Raw genomic sequence first — 19,264 nt, 5'->3', positions numbered from 1 at the left:
AAAACAATAATGTTGTAGTAATGAGAATGTTATACAGTTGTATATTGTTTACTTTATTGTAAATACTGGTAAACAGTGGTCAGTAAGAGTTTTGTTTTCCTTTAAAAAAGAAAGTACTTTCTCACAGAGTTGTTTGAAAAACTAAACCAACTTTCTGTTTCGATATGTTTGGACATATCCTAGAAATCTACCTGGATATTTTAGATTAAATGCTTGCATTTGGAAGTTTGGGATTATAGGAATTGGCCATCAGGTGAGTTGTCTAACTGTTCAGATGAAAGACTCTTTAAGTTTTACTTTCTTGTCTAGAGGTTTTGCTGTAATTTCTGTTCTAAAATAACATTCTTTTTGTCAGGCCAATAATTACTATCTTAGTCCTTTTGTAAATTAAGTTGGAGATCTCAATTCAATCATGGAATGTTAGAGCTCAGTAGGAGCTTAGAACTCTTGTAGTCTAATCTCATTTTGCAAATGAGGAAACTGAGAAAGTTAGAGAAAATAAAATACCCAGTTGTACAAGTCTTCCGTATAGACTTCCGTTCTATTGCTTTTTTCCCCCATTACAATTATTAATGTGTAGGGGAAAATTTTAAGGTCCTTTTTAATCTTCTCCAGAGCTAACATAATAATGAGGCAGCCATAGTTCATTTTGTTCTAACTGGGGCACACTTGAGTCCTTTCTTTTTTTTTTTTCTTTTTTAAATTTCATCTGAACTTAGAGTGCAGTGATTTTCCTAAAGGCAAGCTTTCGGTTTCTTCAATTTATTCAATGCCACCATGTTTTATTTTCCTGAAAACATAAGGATCTTCACATTGAAAGCAGAAAGGATACAGTGGCTCTAATCATTTATCGTTCGTTCAGCAAATATTTGTTGAGGGCCTCCTGTGTGTCACTTTTCCAACCACAGTCGTAAGGTCATTGGCTTTTACTCTGCGATGGGAAGCCATTCAATAGTTTTGAGCAAACGACGAGATCTGTTTTTTAAAAGGATTCTCCTGGGACTCATGACCAGCTATAGTCTGCCTTGATTTCGTGAGACACACCTATTGGCTGGTTGGCACATAATTAGAATTACTGCAGGTAGAGGTTTGATCCTTGTTAGTTATATAAGTAAGTTCACACTAAAACAAGTGTAATAAACCTCTTGAAACTATTTTATCATATTCCGGTTTGAAAAACATTATAACTTTATGATGGAATCTGACCTAGGTTTGAATCCCACCTCTCAGTGATGATCTAATTTTGGGCAAATGCATTAATTTCCCTGAGCTTCAGTTTCCTCATTGGTAAAATGGGGTGAAACCTGTTTTTTGATGATTAAATAATTCCCTATGTTAAATGCTCAGCTCAATGCCTGGTACATTGTAAACATTTATTGGAAGCATAACTATTATTATGATAATTTAGTCAAGAGAGTTTTAAGAATGGGTAAAAGTTATTGAAAAGATAAATTTAGGCTGCTAACTCAGAGTCTTATTTTTAGTTTAGACTAAATGTCTTAAATGCCTTTGTCTAAAAGTTCTGACATTGAAACAATCTTAAAATAATACCTCTACCTTAACGCTGTTTTACATGTGTATGAATTAATCCTTTTAAATTTCACTAGCTATTTTTGTGGTGTCACAATTTGACAAATTCTAGAGCTCTCCTTCACATTCCACAGGCATTATCAGTTTTGGACCAATACTGGAGGCTTGGCTTTTGATTAAAGCAGGCAGAGAAGGTCATGGCTGTAGGTCATGTTTGACCTCTAGCCAGATGACACCCAGAGAGGTGGTTCGCTGTGAAGGCCCCCCTGAGTTTTAGGAGTATGTGTGCGCAGGTATGTACATGTGCATTCTGTTACACAGGATCTTTGTCCTAGATAGTAAACATAATACCTTATGATTCTGTGGTCGAATTCACCTCTGTAATGTTTTTTGTTTGCATATTTTTGTACCTGAAAGGAAATTCAGTCTGACTTTTAGTGTACTATTGTATCTATGGCAGTGCCAACAAATTTGACTCGCCAGTCTCCAAGTGATACCAAGAGAGAGTGCTATGTAAAACTGAAACCCTGTCATTGTGGTGCCCTGCTTTTATTGGGCTATGGTCATCAGCTTCTTCCAGCCCGGTTGTGCATCTCATGTTCTGGGGACTTTAGGTGTCACCAACTGAGTTGGTAAATTCATCTGGGCAAATGGGAGACGGTTAGAGGACCATGTGGACATTTTAACTGTCTTTGGAGGTAATATTTTGCTTCTCTCACCCCTCAATTATTTGAAAGTCCTTTAAGCAAAACTAAGACCAGTATGTTAATGTAACATTTCAGCATTATTTTCTGTCGATACATCAGTGAATGTAATCATCAAGAGAATTCTAGATCATGGAAAAGGTAGGTACATTGGCAGGTCTCTGGTGAAGATTTTTTTTGGATTGTGCAATTTAAACATTTTTTGAAACATAAAATTTTTAATTTTAATGTTTTTCCTGATTAAAAAGCCCTGGTAATTAGAGAGCTTGGGATATATAGAAATATTTAAAGAAGAAAATAAAAATCAACTATAATCCCTCTATTCAGAGATAAAACACTGTTAACTTTTTTGAGGCATTTCTGTTTCTTCTCTAATTCTGAGCGTGTGTGTGTGCATGTATGTATATGTTCACAGAGTATACACAGTTTTACATGTTGTTTTACTTTGCTTATTATTATGGACATTTCCCTATGTCATTAAAACTATTTGTAAATGTTTTTAAAATGGCTACCTACTATTTAATCTTAGAGCTTTCCTGTAACTCATTTAACCAGTTCCTTATTGTTGGATACTTAGTATGGATCCAGTTTTTTATTGTAATTACATACTTTTATATATACTTTATATATAAACTTCTGGCTGTATCGCTGATTTTTTCCATTGAATATTGTCTTATAACAGGAGTTTGAGAGTCAAAGGTGTGAGCTTTTTAAGGCCCCCAAATCCATATTTCTCTCTGAAAAGGTGGCACTATTTACATTTACATTTCAGGTACCATAGTGTAGGGTCAAACAGAAAGGAACTTTTGTAGTTTTTAAGTGATATGGGTTGGGGCTGGCTTTGTCATAGCCGTCATCTAAGTTTATATCTTTAAAAGGAGGTTGTGGAATCACAGAGCTAAAATCTTTAGATCTAGGTCGAGAAGAGAGCTAGTCCTACTTTGATATTTTACAGATGAGGAAATTGAGAACTATAATGTTAATTAATTGATTTACCCAAGATCATATAGTTAGTAATTGGCTGAGCCAGGATTAGAGACTTCACTCCTTGTCCTGCATCTTTTCTTCATCTTGTTCCTGAGGCACCAGAGATAGTTGTTGCCCAGGACTGAATTCGAGGGAAGTAGAACCTCAGGCCAAACCTTTTTTATTTTTTATTTTTTGCCATAGCATAGCCTCTGCCTGGTGTATAGTACCATTACCCGTCATCTGTCTCTGTGGCATGCCTATATTTCCAGCAAAATCCCTGGGCTTAACTTCAATAGGCCTGGCTTGATTGAGTTATGTGTATATTCCTGTGGCCAAGGAGATGGAAGGCCTGAGTCACATGCCTACATTGCATGGTCCTGGGTGGAGATGAAGGGAAGTTGCCAGTTTAAGCCTAATTACATGGAGTGGGAATAGGGGAGAGATGGTTTAAAGAAGAAAAGAGGTGTTTGGTTATGAGAAGAAAGAGTGCTGGGCAGGCAGAAAGAACAGATGTCTGTGGCAGATGAAATAGAACTGGCCAGAGGAAGCATATGCCATATAGAAGAATAGCAAGCACAGAGGCCAAGGGCAGGCAAGAGCTTAGCATATGAAGAACTGAAAGAAGGCCAGGGGCCCAGACAGGTGAGTAAGGAGGTGTTGGGGTGGGGGAGATGGGGATCGGAGGGAAGGGAATTAAAAAGATAAGCTGAAGCCAGATCATGCAGGACATTAAAGTTAAAGTAGGGTGCTTGGGTTATATCCTGTGAAAATGGGAAGTCATTGAAGAGGTTTAAGCAATTCAGCCTTTTGAAAAGATCACTCTCCATTCCATTCTCCACACTGCAGAAAGGGAGCAGGGATATCAATTAAGAGGCATTCGTAGGTGAAAGATGAACATTCCTTGGATGGAAATGATGGTAATTATGAAATAGACAAGTGGAAGATAAATGAGCCCCATTTTGTGTAGATCCAGGGGACCTGCTGATTGATGGGATGTAAGGAGAGGAAGAATGACAGATTTCTGGCTAGATTAACACAATGGATGGAGTTGCCGTTATTGAGGTTTAGTGCTCTTCTTGGATGTTTTTTGTTACTCTTTTCCTTCCACCTAGACTGGGAACAGGGATTAGCTATCATCTTCTCTTTCATCACCATTGATCATCATCACCTTCTCTTTCATCACCATTCTAGCAAAGTGCTGGGACAGGCATACAACAGGCACTTGGTTGGACATATATCAGGTGGGTAGTTGATCCTAAACCCTACTCTAAGGGTAAGCCTTGAGAAGAGGCTTAAAGGAACAACCCCAAATCCTATTTTTAGGTTATTTTAAATTTGTTCAAAATGATATGTTATGTGGGAAGAATGTACCATGAGTGACATTTTATAGAAAATGGAATTAGACCTCAGAGCTAAAGAAATCTGCCCTAGATAATTTTATAGAGCTGTTACATTTTCTAATCCCTGGTATTCTCTTAAATCATCTATCCTGTTCTTGTTTCAGGTAATTTTTTTCTGCCTAAAATTAGTCCCTCCCCCGCCTTTGGTATTCTTTTACATATTTAAAGTAAAATAAAACACCAAGTAACAAGCTATGCCATCTTCGAGTGGTCTCTGCACCTTTGACGCAGCTTAGATGTTCTCAATTCCTTCACATCTTTTTTTTTTTTCTTTTTCCAAAAAATTCATTCTGAAGTGGTTGTGAAAAGAGGCCCCAAACAAAAGAAATCGGTCTAGCGGCCCAGCAGGTTATAGGGCTAACTAAACCTTTTTACAGAGTGTGCTTCTAACATGTCGGCACAGCGTCTGGCTAAGTCTCAGGAGGTGCTCACCAATGCTGGTTACTCAGACCTAGCCACTGCTTTGGTTTGTTTTACTCACGGCTGTTGCTGTCTCTGGCACGCTTTTTATTTCTTCCCGAGAGAACTTTTAAAACAGAAGGAATTGAATAGAGGTAGTCTGGGGGGTGGAAGGGAATGCCTATAAAGCCCAAGCTACTTTACCTAGAGCCCGCACTGTGCAGGCTACTGTTTTGTGCAGAACGTGGCGACAGCCCTGGGGTTTGCCTCGCCCAGGCTTGCAGTCACTTTTGAAGCCTTTAGGCCCGATGCCAGGCTCCAGTCACCTTCTGGGGCAAAAATGTGCTTTTTGTTCTGTCATTTCTCCCTTTGCTATAGATTTTTAAAACAATGATTAAGAGAATTTCAGAAAGCAAAGTTATTTTTCCAACTCTTATTTGCATACTTCTTTTTTTTTCTTAGGTGAGGCAACCCTTGGTTGACCTCACAGATTACAAGGACCTTTTCCCTTATTTTTTAGGCCTACAGCACCTGGTCTTCCTAGGTGGTCTCCCATCCAAGTACTAACTAGGCCCGACTCTGCTTAGCTTCCGAGATCAAGCTTATTCAGGGTAGCATGGTGGAGGCAATTTGTATACTTCTGAAGGAACATTAGAACTTTTAGTTGTGTTCCTTAAACGTTTCTAAGGAAAAAATGTCCCAGAATTTTGAGGTCTCTTTCATATCCCCGTATCAGTTCTTGTTTTTTACATGTGATGGTGTCGGTAAATGTTCTCGTGGAAAAATTGTTTGAGGAAATAGAACTGTGCAGAGACTTGGCGTGCGGGGGTTGGGTGAACATTTTTGAGTTAGGTAATTAGGCAGCTACAACCATGTGGAACAGAAGCGATGATTAGACTAATTAGTTAAGCCATTTTGTAAGCGCCTTGTCGACCCAAGGGTAATGGCCTAGAAATGCTGCTTTCCCTGATTTATTTGATTGATGAAAAACGGGCTTTACACTTGGGGGTCTACTTATTTTTAAAATCAGAGATTTATTTGTCAGGTTTTTCATGTTTCAGTTTTATTTCTCTCATAAGAGAGAGGCAGCATATCTTATTTTGGAGTTTGGGATAGGGCTTTCCTGCTTTTGCTTCCAATCTCCTTCAGTACCGTTTAGTGGAGCAGATTTCACGGGGCACCTTTAGTTAAGTCTTTGTGGAGAACAAAATGTTTTATTTGGTCAGGAGATAAGCAACTTTCTAATGACAGATTTATTTCTGGTCATTTTTATACATCTGACTTTTTCATGTAGATATTTACTTATCTAACATTCCTAGGTGCCTACTGTGTCCCAGGTACTATTAGATGCAAAGGATACAAAGATATTGCAGTTAAAGACTGTTTCGTTCAGTGTTATTGCCCCACAGCTTGGTGTATGGTAGGCATTGTAAATCTTTTTTGCAGGAATGAGGGAGTTAAGGGCTAGCCCTTGTTTTGTATTTTGTGTGTAGGCTCAGATTTAGTTCATGCAATGGAAGCTCAATTTGCAAAACAGATTTTTTTTAAAAAAAGAAAACAATTTTCTGTGAACCTAATCCCATTTATTTCCTTGTGGTTTTAAATTTTAAGCTAAATCTCTTCAAAAAGTTTGCCTCTAAAAATAATAAATAATAGTAGGAATGCTGTAGGCCTTTTAAAAATAAAAAATATAAAGGGAAATTTTTGCCAGGTTTTAATATGGTGCTAGTATAATTTACTAAGAACTTTTACACATGCTATGTTGTTTGATCCTGCCATCAACTCTGAGGTAGGCTGAGCAAGCATTACTAGCCCTGCCAGAGCACCTTCATAAGGGGTATGTTGTGTGGGGTTCAGAAAAGTTAGCTGATTCTCCTCAAGTGTACATAGCTCATACATAACAGAGACAGGACAATACTTCAGCTTCTCACTCATGGCTTGTTTTAGTCCTCTCTTACAGGAATACTCTCTTCTATACTCAGCTCACAAATGGTACGATTAGGCCCACTGGGTTTAAAGAACCCTTTAGGGGCATTCAGTCATTGGTGAATTGTCTAACTCTTCAAAAACAGTATTAAAGTACATATTAATTATATAAACAAAATATAGCACTATTAAAAATGTTCATGAGACTTTTTGTGACCATTGAGCATTTGGTACTGATTTGACCATTTTTCTTACCTCAGGTATGAGTTGATAGGCTTGATGAAAATGTGTAGTGAGGTGAAGAGCTAGGCAGACCTTTTTGAACATTTTGATCCCTGAGTGTGTAAAGGGGTAATAATACCAACCTCACAGGGGGGTTCTGAGGATTACATGAGGTAATCCATATAAGCATAGTGCTTGCTACTCACATGTGGTACTCAGTATTTGATAGCAAAAACAAAATAAAGACAAGTAAAAACCTAAACACCAAAGGGGAAAATAACACTATTTTCAGGTGCCTGTGTGTATTTTATAATTCAGTTTCTAATCACAATAATTTTTATCTATTAATGTAGTTTCACCAAGGACCTCTGCTATTAATCTAATTTCAATTATTCCATGTATGTAAAAGGATCAAAATCATTTTCTTTAAAAAAAAAAAAATTCCCAATTTGGTATGACCTTTCACAGTTAGAGTTAATGACCCTTTATTACATCATTACCAACCAAGTATTTTAAAGACCTATTGCTGTGGTACCCTACATTTTAGGATTTGAAACATAGCTAGAATCTTAGTCTTTAAATAGAACTTTGGGTAATAAAATGAGGTAGATTATCCACAGCAAAGCTTGGTAAAATTTGATTATAACATAGTGTTATTAATTCAGGGTCGCAATATTTCCATTAAAATTAAACTAATTAAGAAAAATTTAATTGGCTTTTAGGAAAAAATAGAAAATGTTATAGAATAAATTGCTACCCCAAAATCAGGAACAGAGAATTAGAATTGATTTTTCATTCTACTAAAATACATCATGCTAATCTTTTAATATTTAGAGAGAAACGAACAAAACACCTATTTAAAATTTTTATCTGTCTTATGGGTTAATAATGAATAATTTCATTGTTTAGATAATATTTTTGGATATTGCAGAAGTTTAAAAAACAACACTCATAAATGCAATTAAGGAATTATAATAAAATTCAGTAAGACTACAGAATTCACAAACATAATTACCTCATTTAAAAAACTAAAACTTGCTCCTTCAAATGCTCAAATTGTTCCTTTAGATCATTTTTTGGAATTCTTTAAAAAATATTTTCTGTATTTTTAATGCATGTACTTAGTGCTGTTTATTCATGTTGATTAATTTCCAGTGTTGAAATATAGTGATATTGTCCTCATGGGCTATAAACCTGTGCCTAATTAATTAAAGGCATTATGGTAAATTATTTTAGTGTATGAATACTAATCTGGTTTTAAATCAGCGTCTAATAACAGATTTAGTTAAATTATACTCTTTAACAATTAAATATTCAGCCTTTATTATAAACATACATACAGAATCTTAACCAAGGGTGTTGTACTTTTCAAATTTTAGCTCATTTACTCTTTGTAACAACCCAGTAAGTTTGCTTTACTGTTATCCGCATTTCCAAAGTCACAGGGAAGTTAAGTAATTTGTCCAAGGTTAGCTGCTAGTTAATGGTACAATCTAGATTTGAATTCTTTCTGTCTGGAACCAGAACCTACACTCTTAATCACTGTGGTAGTCTTTTTATCCTATAATGAGTGGACCTTGGTTTTCATTTTGGGTGATCTGCTTCCATCTTGATTTTTCTGTGTTTTCAAACTATTTCGTTCATTCATTTGTTCATTCAGCAAATATTTGTTGAACACCCATTATGTAGTGCTGGGGGCTTAGCCGTGACCCAGGAAGGCCCTGTCTGTTGGTGTCCAGCAGTCGTTATCTGTTGCAGCATAATGTCTGAGAGGGAAGACAGATGTAGTGGAGTGAAACTCACTGTGGGGGTCAGGAAGAACTCCCTGAGAAACTAGGTGAACAGGATTAAGCCAGACGGGGAAGAAAGTGCGAGGGAAAGAAGGGCGATAGAGATGAGAGGCTGCATAAGGAGTTTGGAGAACTGCAAATAAATCCATGATGGCTGAAGCTCAGTGTTTTGAATTGGGAATGAGAGTGGTGAAGGTGTAATAGTGTTAAAGTGTTCTAAGATCAGATAGAAGACTAAAAGAATTGATTAATCTTATACTTTATTGTAATTTCTAGGATAATAAAAGCATAGAAACAGAGTCTTTGGCTCCCAAACTTGAAGGAGGCATGGAATAATAAATCAAGTCGAAAGGAGGTTAGAATAAAATAGATGGAACAGATAGCAAAAATGAGGTGGTAGATGTAAATGCAAATGTGTTCATAATTACATTAAATGTGTATGGACTGAATGTACCGGTTAAAAGACAGATTGTCAGACTGACAGTCCAACCAAAAACCAACCCAGCAAACAAGGCCCTGCTTTTACTTGACAGAGGATACCATGATATAGGAAATGACAGGTGGTGACTATGAGATAATATATCCCCATCTCTTCCTCTGGAAGCCACCACCTTCTGGCAAAGGGCACTGGATTTCCCACTGTAAGTGCAGTGGAGGTCACATTGAGAGCTGGCCGGTGAACTGTGTGTGGGTTATGTAGGGCTAGCTGCCCACCAGCTTGCGAGACCTTTATGGCAGTGGTGGAGTCTTATTCACATCCCTCGTAACTTGTGTAGTGTTTGGCATACAGTAGTATTGGGTGTACGTAAGTTTAAGTACGTGGTATCTATCATGTGTATATATTTGATTTCCATGTGAGATTGTAAACTCTTTACAGGCAAGCCTGTTATACTTTTGACTTTCCTATAATGTCTGCTAAAACGTGTAAGTATATAAGCAGTATTTCTTGTTTAATTAATTCAGCCAAGAGTAAATCTGCTCTACCTCTCTGAGCTTTGGAGGTTTGTTTCCACAGTGAGAAAAAAGCAAAACCACTTCTTTACACAACAAAGAACCTAAGGACCTACTTTTTCACAAATATAGTTTACAGGTAGAAGATTATTCTTTTGTACTTTGAGAAGCATGATTTATTTACTATCAAAACAAATGCTTTACTCATATAAAAGCTGTGATAAAATATTAGTAGTAAAATAATAACAGTATTTTTCTTGGAAGAAATACTGGACAGAGCATACTAAGATAGCAGTTTCTTCTTTTGCAGTGAAAAATACTCGTGGTTCTGTTAGTCCAAATGCCTAAAGTACTCTCATTGAGTAAGAATGTGCTGCCTAATAAGATCCAACTCATTTGATATTCTCCTTCCCCCCAGCATCCTGGTGGTTCTTCTGTTGTTCTTCTGACCTTGTTTAGCTGTCGTGGAATCACAGAATTTTAAAGCGGCAAAAGGATCTCAGAAATCTCTTTTTACCCTCTTATCCTCCAGTTGAGAAAATAGGCCCACAGTGGTGAAGGGACTGGACTGAGGTCACATAGCTAACGTAGAAGGAACTAAGCATTTGGACTTTCTGTCTGGCGTTATTGCTTCGAAACCGAATTGCTTTGCTGCTATCTAGAAGTTCTGCTGTGGTTGTGGCCTCTTGCCAGCCTTAGTGTAGTGATAAGAGGGGTGGGAGGTAGGGAGAGGGAGTGGGGGGCGGGAGAGAGAGAGATACAGAGACATAGAGACAGAGAGACAGAGAGACAGAGAAAGATATGAGGACTGGGATTGAGAGGAGACAGAAAAGATGATGAAGACAAAAGTATGCCTGCTTTGCTGCTTCTCAGAAGCGGTACCAGTAAAGCACTGGACCTGAAGCAGTGTCTGGTGCCTACGTGAGGCGAGGGGAGACTGGCAGTGGTGGAGATCTAGGAACATCTTATACCTGTTTGCAATATACAGCCCATCTTGAGCTTACTTTGTAGCTTGTTGGTTGTAGTTCAGTCTGACCAGTAGAGCTAGCTGTCTCAGGTCCTGTAGAGATGTTAAGGAGAGAAGGGGCAGAAGAGGCAAATCGAAATTTGCATGACTGATACTTTGTCATTTTTCAGATTTTTCAGATCTTGTCAAAAGAGTGTAATCTCACATTTCCCTTTCTACTTTCACATCTGAGAAAAATCCTATGACCTTCCTTGTTTAGTCAGGGTTTGACTTTTAAAAAGAAGTCATCATGTAAACTTATTTTCAGAAGGTATGTTGACTGTTTTAGTTATCCTCTCCCAGTTCACTCAGGGTCCATTATGGATTTGCTGCTGTGACACAAGTGTTGAAACGCCTGTGTGTGGGTGGGTGGTGCTGCTTATTAATGTGACCCACAGTCTGGACTCTCTGGACTCTCATCAAGCATATGGCTTTACTTGGGGCCAGATTCAGGTTTTTAAATCCCAGCATACTTCCCTGAAGTCAGGTGGGGGCCAGGCCTGATCAAGGCTGGCAGTCTTAGCAACTATCAGTTTTCTTTAGGAGCATCGTGATGTCCCAGGAAAACATGTACTGCTCATTTGTTTTCACTCTAAAGTCCATCTCTGGTCACATCATTAGGAATCTCCTAATTTGACCTCTTGCTTTGTAGGTTCCATAGTTAGAAATAAATTCTGCTTGGTAAAATTCTCTTATTACAGAAGTAACGTAAGTTTATTTTAGGAAAATCAGAAAATAGAGAACGCAAAAAAAAAGAAAATAGAAATGGTCTATAATCCACCTCTTAGAGAAACCACTGGTAACATTTTAGTGCATATCTAAATGCTTTCCTGTGTACATTTGCATAACATTAAATGTATTTTAATAAAAACGAGATTTGCTGTATACAACGTTTTGTACCAGCACATCTCATTTGACAATATTCTATGCATCTCTCATGTCAATAAATATGATTTTGTATTTTCAATAGACACATCTCTTTGTCTCTGTCTTTTAAAATACAGTAAGTACAAAGAAAATTTAAAAAAGGCCCATAATCTCATAACTCATGTCTACGTATTCAAATGGTTAGTAATAAAAAAACTAACATTAACTGGTTGCTTACTGTATGCCAGGGGCTGTTTTATAGGTTAGCTCCTTTAATCTTCGCAAAAGCTGTAAGAAGTGGGTACTGTTATTAACCTGTTTTATGGGTGAGGATAACAAGGCCGAGTGTTTAAGTGCCTTTCCTGAGCCGTGAGCCAGTAAGGAACGAGCCGGGGTCAGGATCCAGGTGGTCTGGATCCAGAGTCCATTTCTTAACCAAGCCACATACTGTGAAACTTTATAAACAAACAAACAAACAAACAAGGCTTTTATGTCCATTTTAGCATCCATTCATCCACCATCTATCCACCTCTGTTTATACAAAAGGGATCATACACATTTTTCATCTTTTAAAAAAATTAATAAATTGGGGATCTTTATCAGCGTGTACGGCTGTCTAATTCTCTATAACATTCTTTGTGTTCCTTGGTTTGGGTATCTAGTTGCTATCATGGACAGTTTGGTTATTTCTAGATACTTGCAATTATAAGCAATGCAGTGATAATATTGTTACACTTAATATTTAGTGATAAAATCAAGTATAATATGTAAAGTTCATCAAACAGTGCCTGGTATATAGTAAGAGAGTTATTGCCATTTCTGTAAATACTATGTCCAATACACTGTGCTAAAATTTTATCTAATCTTCAAAATATCTCTATGAGGTAGATAGTGTTATTGTCTTTGTTAAAGATGTTGGAGCTGCTTTAAGGCCTGGGAATGAATATTTATTAACTTACAATTATAAGTCAGCCTTTATATCTGTTATCTCTTTAATCTTTGTGTTTTAATTTTACAGATAAAGAACAAGAGGTTTAGATAGGCCGAGTAAATTATTCAAGGTCCCATAGTTGTAAATGGCAGAAATAGGATATCAACCCTGCTCTGCCTTGACCTACCTCACATGTTTCTTCCACTCCACCATGTAACCTTCCACTCCTTGGCTGTCCCTTAAGATGATATATTTACATTAGGTAATAAGTTACTCCGTTGAACTCTAAGGTACATTTTGAGCAAAAAGATGAAAATTTCAGAAAATATCTGTTTAGAAGTATTCTCATGTGATATAGAGTACTTCAGAAACTCGACATGTTTTTATTTTTATTTTTCTGTTAACTATTCCATTAAGAACCTTGATATATTAGGGACATAGAAAATGCGTAGGGATCAGGCAAAGACCTTTTCTTTACTAGCTTCGGCCTCTTTCTCATCCCCGTACTTCTAGCTCTTACCACTTTTGAAAGCTTTCCTTCCTGCCTGCCACCCAGCGGGTTTCAGCACCCCTACGAAGCGAAACTTCCACTTGCCTTTTGTCCTCCTCACTACTTCATTTCTCTCCGTACTCTGGTGTTGGAATGCCGCTTTCTCTGTTTCCCCAGTGCCATGGCAACTGCTTTCCTTATGGTCAAGGAATAAGACTTTACTTTTCTTTCTCTTTGACCTGTTGTTTGCAGTTAGCCCTGTGGTCCACCCTTTCTTCTAGTGAAAAGCAAGGAAGTCCCGAACTGCAGTCAGCATTACAGGACCTGCTGGATGCAATAGCCAGCAGACCCGCTGAACTCGTTTATAGCAGTTGAAATTCAAGCCTTCCCTGACCACCTAAAATACCACCCATTGTGTCCTCTGCCTCCCGTTCCTCTGTCCCTTCACTCTCTGTGCCTTTTTTACTTTTTAACTTGACATATGTATATTAAAAGTATTTTTTGCCCCCCCCCCGCCCCCCCAGAATGTAGGGTCTATGTGAGTGGGATTTCCTTTTGTTCACTGCTGTCTACATGTTCCCTGGGACTAGCACATAGCAGGGACTTTGTATTTGTCAAATGGGTTACAGGACTTGGTGGTGAAAAGCCTTTTTGTTTTCTAGGATTTGGACTCCTGGATCTTTTCCCCTTGAAGACAGGTTTGGATTATATTTGGACCTCCCTGTGAATTTAGTCAACTACAGGGGCCTTTGAAGTCCATCAGGTCCTAGGGCTTGAGCCAAGTGAGAGCCCAGTAGGATTGGATTATAGTTGACGTAAAAGATTTGCAGTAGAATAGCTCAGACTTTGGTTTGAATTCTGACCCTGGATGTTTTTAGTCACTGTGTGAGTTTGAGAAAGACTTTCTCAGCCTGTTTTCTCACCTGTAAGATGTGCATATTAATATCTGCCTCCTTAGTGTGCAGGAAGAGAGGCTTCACCAGAAACCAACCCTGATGACACCTTGATCTTGGACTTCAAGCCTCCAGAACTGTGAGAAAGTTCTGGAAGCTATGTCTTAAGCCACTCAGTCTGTGGGATCCTGTTATAGCAGCCTGAACAGACATACAGATCTCCCATTCCCTCCCCCCACCCCGCCCCCATGTCATCATCCTCTCTTAGCTCTTTTCTTGAGATAGTTTTCAGACACTGCCATCCCGGCCACTGCTGTCTAGATATTTTCAAGTGTGCTGGTGTCCTTTTTAAAATGGGAAACCCTGATATGAACGCAGTCACTCTGTGTTCCAGGTGGTCTGAGCAGTTGGGTACAGGACACTATCCTTCTAATGAAATCTAAGATTGTGTTAGTCTCCTGAATGAACTCCCAAGACTCATGTCTACCTCACCCAATATTTAGTCTGTTATTTTAGTTCAAATAAAAATTTTATGTGGTTAATTTCAGCTTTTTTTTTTTTTTCCACACCATAGAAATCATTTTTAAGACCTTAGTTGGATAGGACTTCAGAAATCTGGACCAGTCAGCTCAGCCACCCACTCAGTGTGGGCAGTTTTCATGTTGAGTGTTTTAGTCAGTTTAGGCTGTCATAACAATTGCCGTGGACTGGGTGGCTTCAACAGTAAACATTTATTTCTCATCGTTCTGGAGGTCGAAGTCCACGATCAGAATGCTGGCATGGTTGGGTCCTAGTGAGAGCCCTCTTCCTGGTTTATAAAGGGGTGTCCTCATGCCTTCTTCACATGATGGAAAGGGAGCTACCCAGCTCTCTGGCCACTTATAAAGGCACTTAATCCATTTACAAGGGCTCCATCCTCATGACTTAATTATCTCCCAAAGACCCCACCTTCAACCACTATCACATCGGGGTTAGGGTTTCAACATATGAAGTTTGCGGGGGCACAGACAAGTTGCACTGTGTTCCTAACAGTGGCTGCCTAGTCTGCTCCTCGACTTCTTTCTAGTGGTGGAGAGCTTGCTATTTTGCTCTGGAACTCATTCTGTTGTTGGATTCCTCCAAGTATTCAGATGTATTATGTATGTTTAGTTAAAATCTGACTCTATCATGTATCTTCGATCACACCTGTGTTCTTTAGAGTAGCAGAATATGTCTGTTCTGCCTGCACATGACAGTTTCTCATAAACTCCCTTCACTTCTCCTGTTATTTGCCCTAAACATTATAACAATATTTTATTTGGTATCTTTGGGGGAAATTAATTCCATTTGGATGTCAAAGCCAAAGTTAAATAGATAATGAACCTATAAATTCATAAATAAAGGCGGAACCTAATTGCCAGGGGGATACTGTATTTGGTTTGTTGTAATGAGTGGCCTTCGTCAGATCATTCTCTACGGAAAGAGAGAAAATAGGCTATTCATTCCTTATTGTTTCAGTAAGATTCATACCTTTCTTTGTTTAGTGTGATAAGCATTAAATCTTTATTTGAATTTCTCATAGTATTTTAAAACTGATAGGTATCCTACAATTCATTTTTTCTAGACCCTTCTATGGCAGATGTTTGTGTGTGTGCGTGCGTGTGTGTGTGTGTGTGTGTGTGCACGCGTGCACGCGCTCGTGCGTGCATGCACGCATGTGTGCCTGGTTCATTTCCTTTTTGTGCCTGGTTCATTTCCTTTTTTGTCAGAATCAAAGGCTGTTGGGAAGTTGGGCTCAGCCTTCCTAAAGCCTGAGGTGGGCAGACCTTCCTTGGACTATCTCAGGCAGTCACATTGGGATGTCACCTCCTTTGGCATTGAGTTCTCGGAGAGTGAACTCTTAAGAGCTTATAAGAGCTCTCTGAGCTCCTTCTGCCTGCGAAGACTGGAGGCAGGTGAGCCAGTTAATGGGCCAGTATCCTGCTGACATTGTCTAGGGTCCAGAGCCCAGGAGAATGGCCGACTCTCCACTATGGAGAAGCAGTGGCTCCAGCAGGGTAGGCTGTTCTGTGATAGGACCTTGGCTGTGCTTTGTCCCACTTGGTCCCACCTGAGCCTGAGTCTCCAGCCCTCTCACAGATAGTGAGCTGCCCAAAACGTTTCCAGTAAACAACTACTTTTTCTGCTTAACCTAACCTGAGTCAGTTCTTGTTTTTAACTGAGAATTAGACAGGTACATCCTTAATTGACTGTTTTCAAGTGAGGGTGTAGGATTCTGGTGTTTAATCATCCCTGCCTAAGCACCTCTGCGGTTTGCATGTACTAGTTAAGGAATGCACTCCCTAGGATGGATAATTGCTATTTATGTAGCAGTTAGGAGTTATTTCTTCTCATCCTGAACTGATTAATTCTGAATACTCTTCCAGGAAGGATTTAATTTTTTGACCCTTTCAAAGCAGGTACTGTTAAGAAAAGGAGGTCAGGCAGGGAACATGTCAGGGTGTTGGAATTTAGGACATGGAAAATGTTATGAAAAGATAAAGCTATGTCTGATTGGCTGGTGAAAGGTTACAATTTAATTAGGAATACTGAAGTTTTTAACTGAGCTCCAAGGAAGAGCTCTAATCACAAATATAAGAAAATGAGAGAGGTGGATTTATTAGTGCTTGGATATATCGGGGTAAATGGGTAAACAAGTTGGCTTTTTTTTATCTTTCCTTTCCTTTTCTTTTTACCTAGCATGTATTTCTCATTCCAAAAAACCAGATAGGTAAGGAATAAAATTATTTTGCATTATATGCATATATGTCTTATTAGCAGGAATAAACTTTTTAAATTCTGTGTGTCATTTGGAGGGTTTAAATGAAATTCCTAGTAGGCCATTTGTATGGTAACCATGGTAGCCATGGGTCTATGGTGTCTGCAGATTAATGATAATAATCCATCCTTTCCCCCTGAATAATTGTGGCGAGAATTTTCAGATTTTGAAAGATCCTTAGGTTTACTTTAAATTACACCCGTTTACTTTAAATTATAGGTAAGTTAACAGAATTCAGGTCTATAGAGTATGGTAACCAAAGTGAATAGTAATGAGAGATCCATTATAACAATTTGGGTATTGAATTTACCTAGAGATAAACATTCAAAATATCAAGGGCATTTGATTAATGTGATCTTACACTATCTTGTTGAAAACTCTCAGGGAAATTTTTCTTGTTCATTTGGCCATTTCTGTGAATACCATACATTGAACAAATAAGGTATGTTGTGACCTTTCTTTAGCAATGGCCACTAATAAAACTCATTTGTTATAAAATAGTTTTTAACAAGACCTAAAACATATATTCTTTGCATTTCATTACTGAGTCTGCACCCACCAGGAATCGAGAATGTTTTCTGGTCATTCCACAAATTCATATTGTGCTGTGAATTTCTATGCCATCGAAAGCCAAGATAACAATACTGGAGTCATTTTTTTTCACTGACTGCCTATTGTATCTAAATTCAGATGTTTTGTTTTCAGGGTTAATTAAGGAAATGTACTTTGTGGGACACTTGAACAGTCAGAGTATTCGTGGGAAAGGGATTTCAAAAAGATTGTATGACTGTGATATAACCTTAGCGCTATTATTAAAATGGGTCCCAGTAAAAGATGCCATTCTGGAAAGCATCGCTGAACTTCAGCTGCCCCCTCTCCCCCAATGTTTACTAAGTAAATACATTTTATTTTCAACTTAAAAGTATAAAAGAATATTATTCTTTTCAGAATAGACACTTTGGAAAGCTATACACTTATTTCTTTGACGTTGGCAATAGCTCAGTGCATCATTGAATTTTTTCTCTTTGGAATTGCATTTATATCTTCTTTCATTGTATTTTTAAAAATTGTTATCAGTAGTGATGGACCTTTATTTTTTTGTGGGTGGATTTTATTTTTGAGTCAGGCTACAACTTCTAAAGCTTGCTGTGTAAGCCAGCTGATAGCAAACAGTTGTTTTTTAGTGAGATCTGAGATGTGTCTATAAAAAAACCCCTCCAGTCTTATATGATGTGAAAACTGGTTTTGGAGGTTATTTCAAAATAGGCATTCTAAACAATTTGCTGAGGGTTCCTTGAAGTAACATATGTGGTTTCCTAGGGTGACTCTTTGAATGAGGACAATTCATTTAGACATATAAGTTGCGTTTTTAAAAATAAAGTTCAGTATACTTTATGATCTGCATGTGAAACCTTCCTCAATGTCTGAGTATCCTAATAGTCAGAATTGGACTTGGGAGCTATTTTTCTGAGTTGAGAATCTCAGTTATTGAGTAGAAATAGAAGATGATCTTAAGTGAGGACAGTGGCCCCCGGAAGCAGTGTACAGAGTTTTGTGTGGACGTGCATGAATGCTTTTGTCACCCACTGAGGAAAAGGTACAGTGTGTTTACCACTTTCTCTGAGGGGCCTGAGACCCTAAAACAATTGAGAACCAAGACGATTTTCCTTCTCTGGCAACTTGAGGAACTATAGGAACGTGGATATGCATTTCTGCACCCTGGTTCTTTCATAAATTTACAGCTGATCTCAAGAGCGGGAATGAATGTCTCCCATGGTCAGAGATGCTCACTTAGTTTCTCAGTAGGATTGCCAGTTTAGTTGTGATGGTTTAGAGTTAGATCTTTCACTAGCCTCTTGGATCTTGGAAGCCATTCTCCTCATAGTTTCTGACCATATTTGAATGGGTCCTCGATACCTAATCCTAATCCTATGCATTTGAAAGTAAGTGCTGGGAGAAGCCTGTGTTTGCCCAGTCCGTTGATTTTCCTGATAACCTGAATGTCACTTTTATATGCCGTCATCTTTGGTTACTTACTAGCTTGATCATTTGACCGTTTTCGCAGTGAAAGGATATTTTTAGTAAGTGTGAAGGAATCACTCTTACCAACATGTGCGGTCATTTCCTTTTCCTTTATCTTCTAATTTTCCAGTTGAAATAGTAAAGAAAACATTGTCCTGAGAGTCAGAGGAGTTACTCAGGTGCCTAATGGACCAGCTTAAAAGATATCAGCAGGGCGAACCTGTTATGTGTTGGGTATTCTGAAAATAGTTAAATGAACAAATAAGTAGCTTTTAATGTTGTCTAGGTTTTATGTGGATATAGCATTTTACCACTGGTGATCTTAAGATACTTTCATAGAAGATCTGAAGTTGAATCCCACCCTGAT

The 19,264-nt window shown here is 38.2% G+C and overlaps 1 protein-coding gene across 1 annotated transcript in view; it reads left to right on the top strand.

Annotated features, from left to right (window-relative positions):
- Positions 1-19,264, top strand: part of PSD3 (pleckstrin and Sec7 domain containing 3) — a 364,145-nt gene that overhangs the window by 19,109 nt on the left and 325,772 nt on the right. The window lies entirely within an intron of this gene.

The sequence above is a fragment of the Pteropus alecto genome, unplaced genomic scaffold (genome assembly GCF_000325575.1).
Source record: "Pteropus alecto unplaced genomic scaffold, ASM32557v1 scaffold24, whole genome shotgun sequence".
Lineage (NCBI taxonomy): Eukaryota > Metazoa > Chordata > Mammalia > Chiroptera > Pteropodidae > Pteropus > Pteropus alecto.
This window is presented reverse-complemented; position numbering and strand designations above follow the sequence as displayed.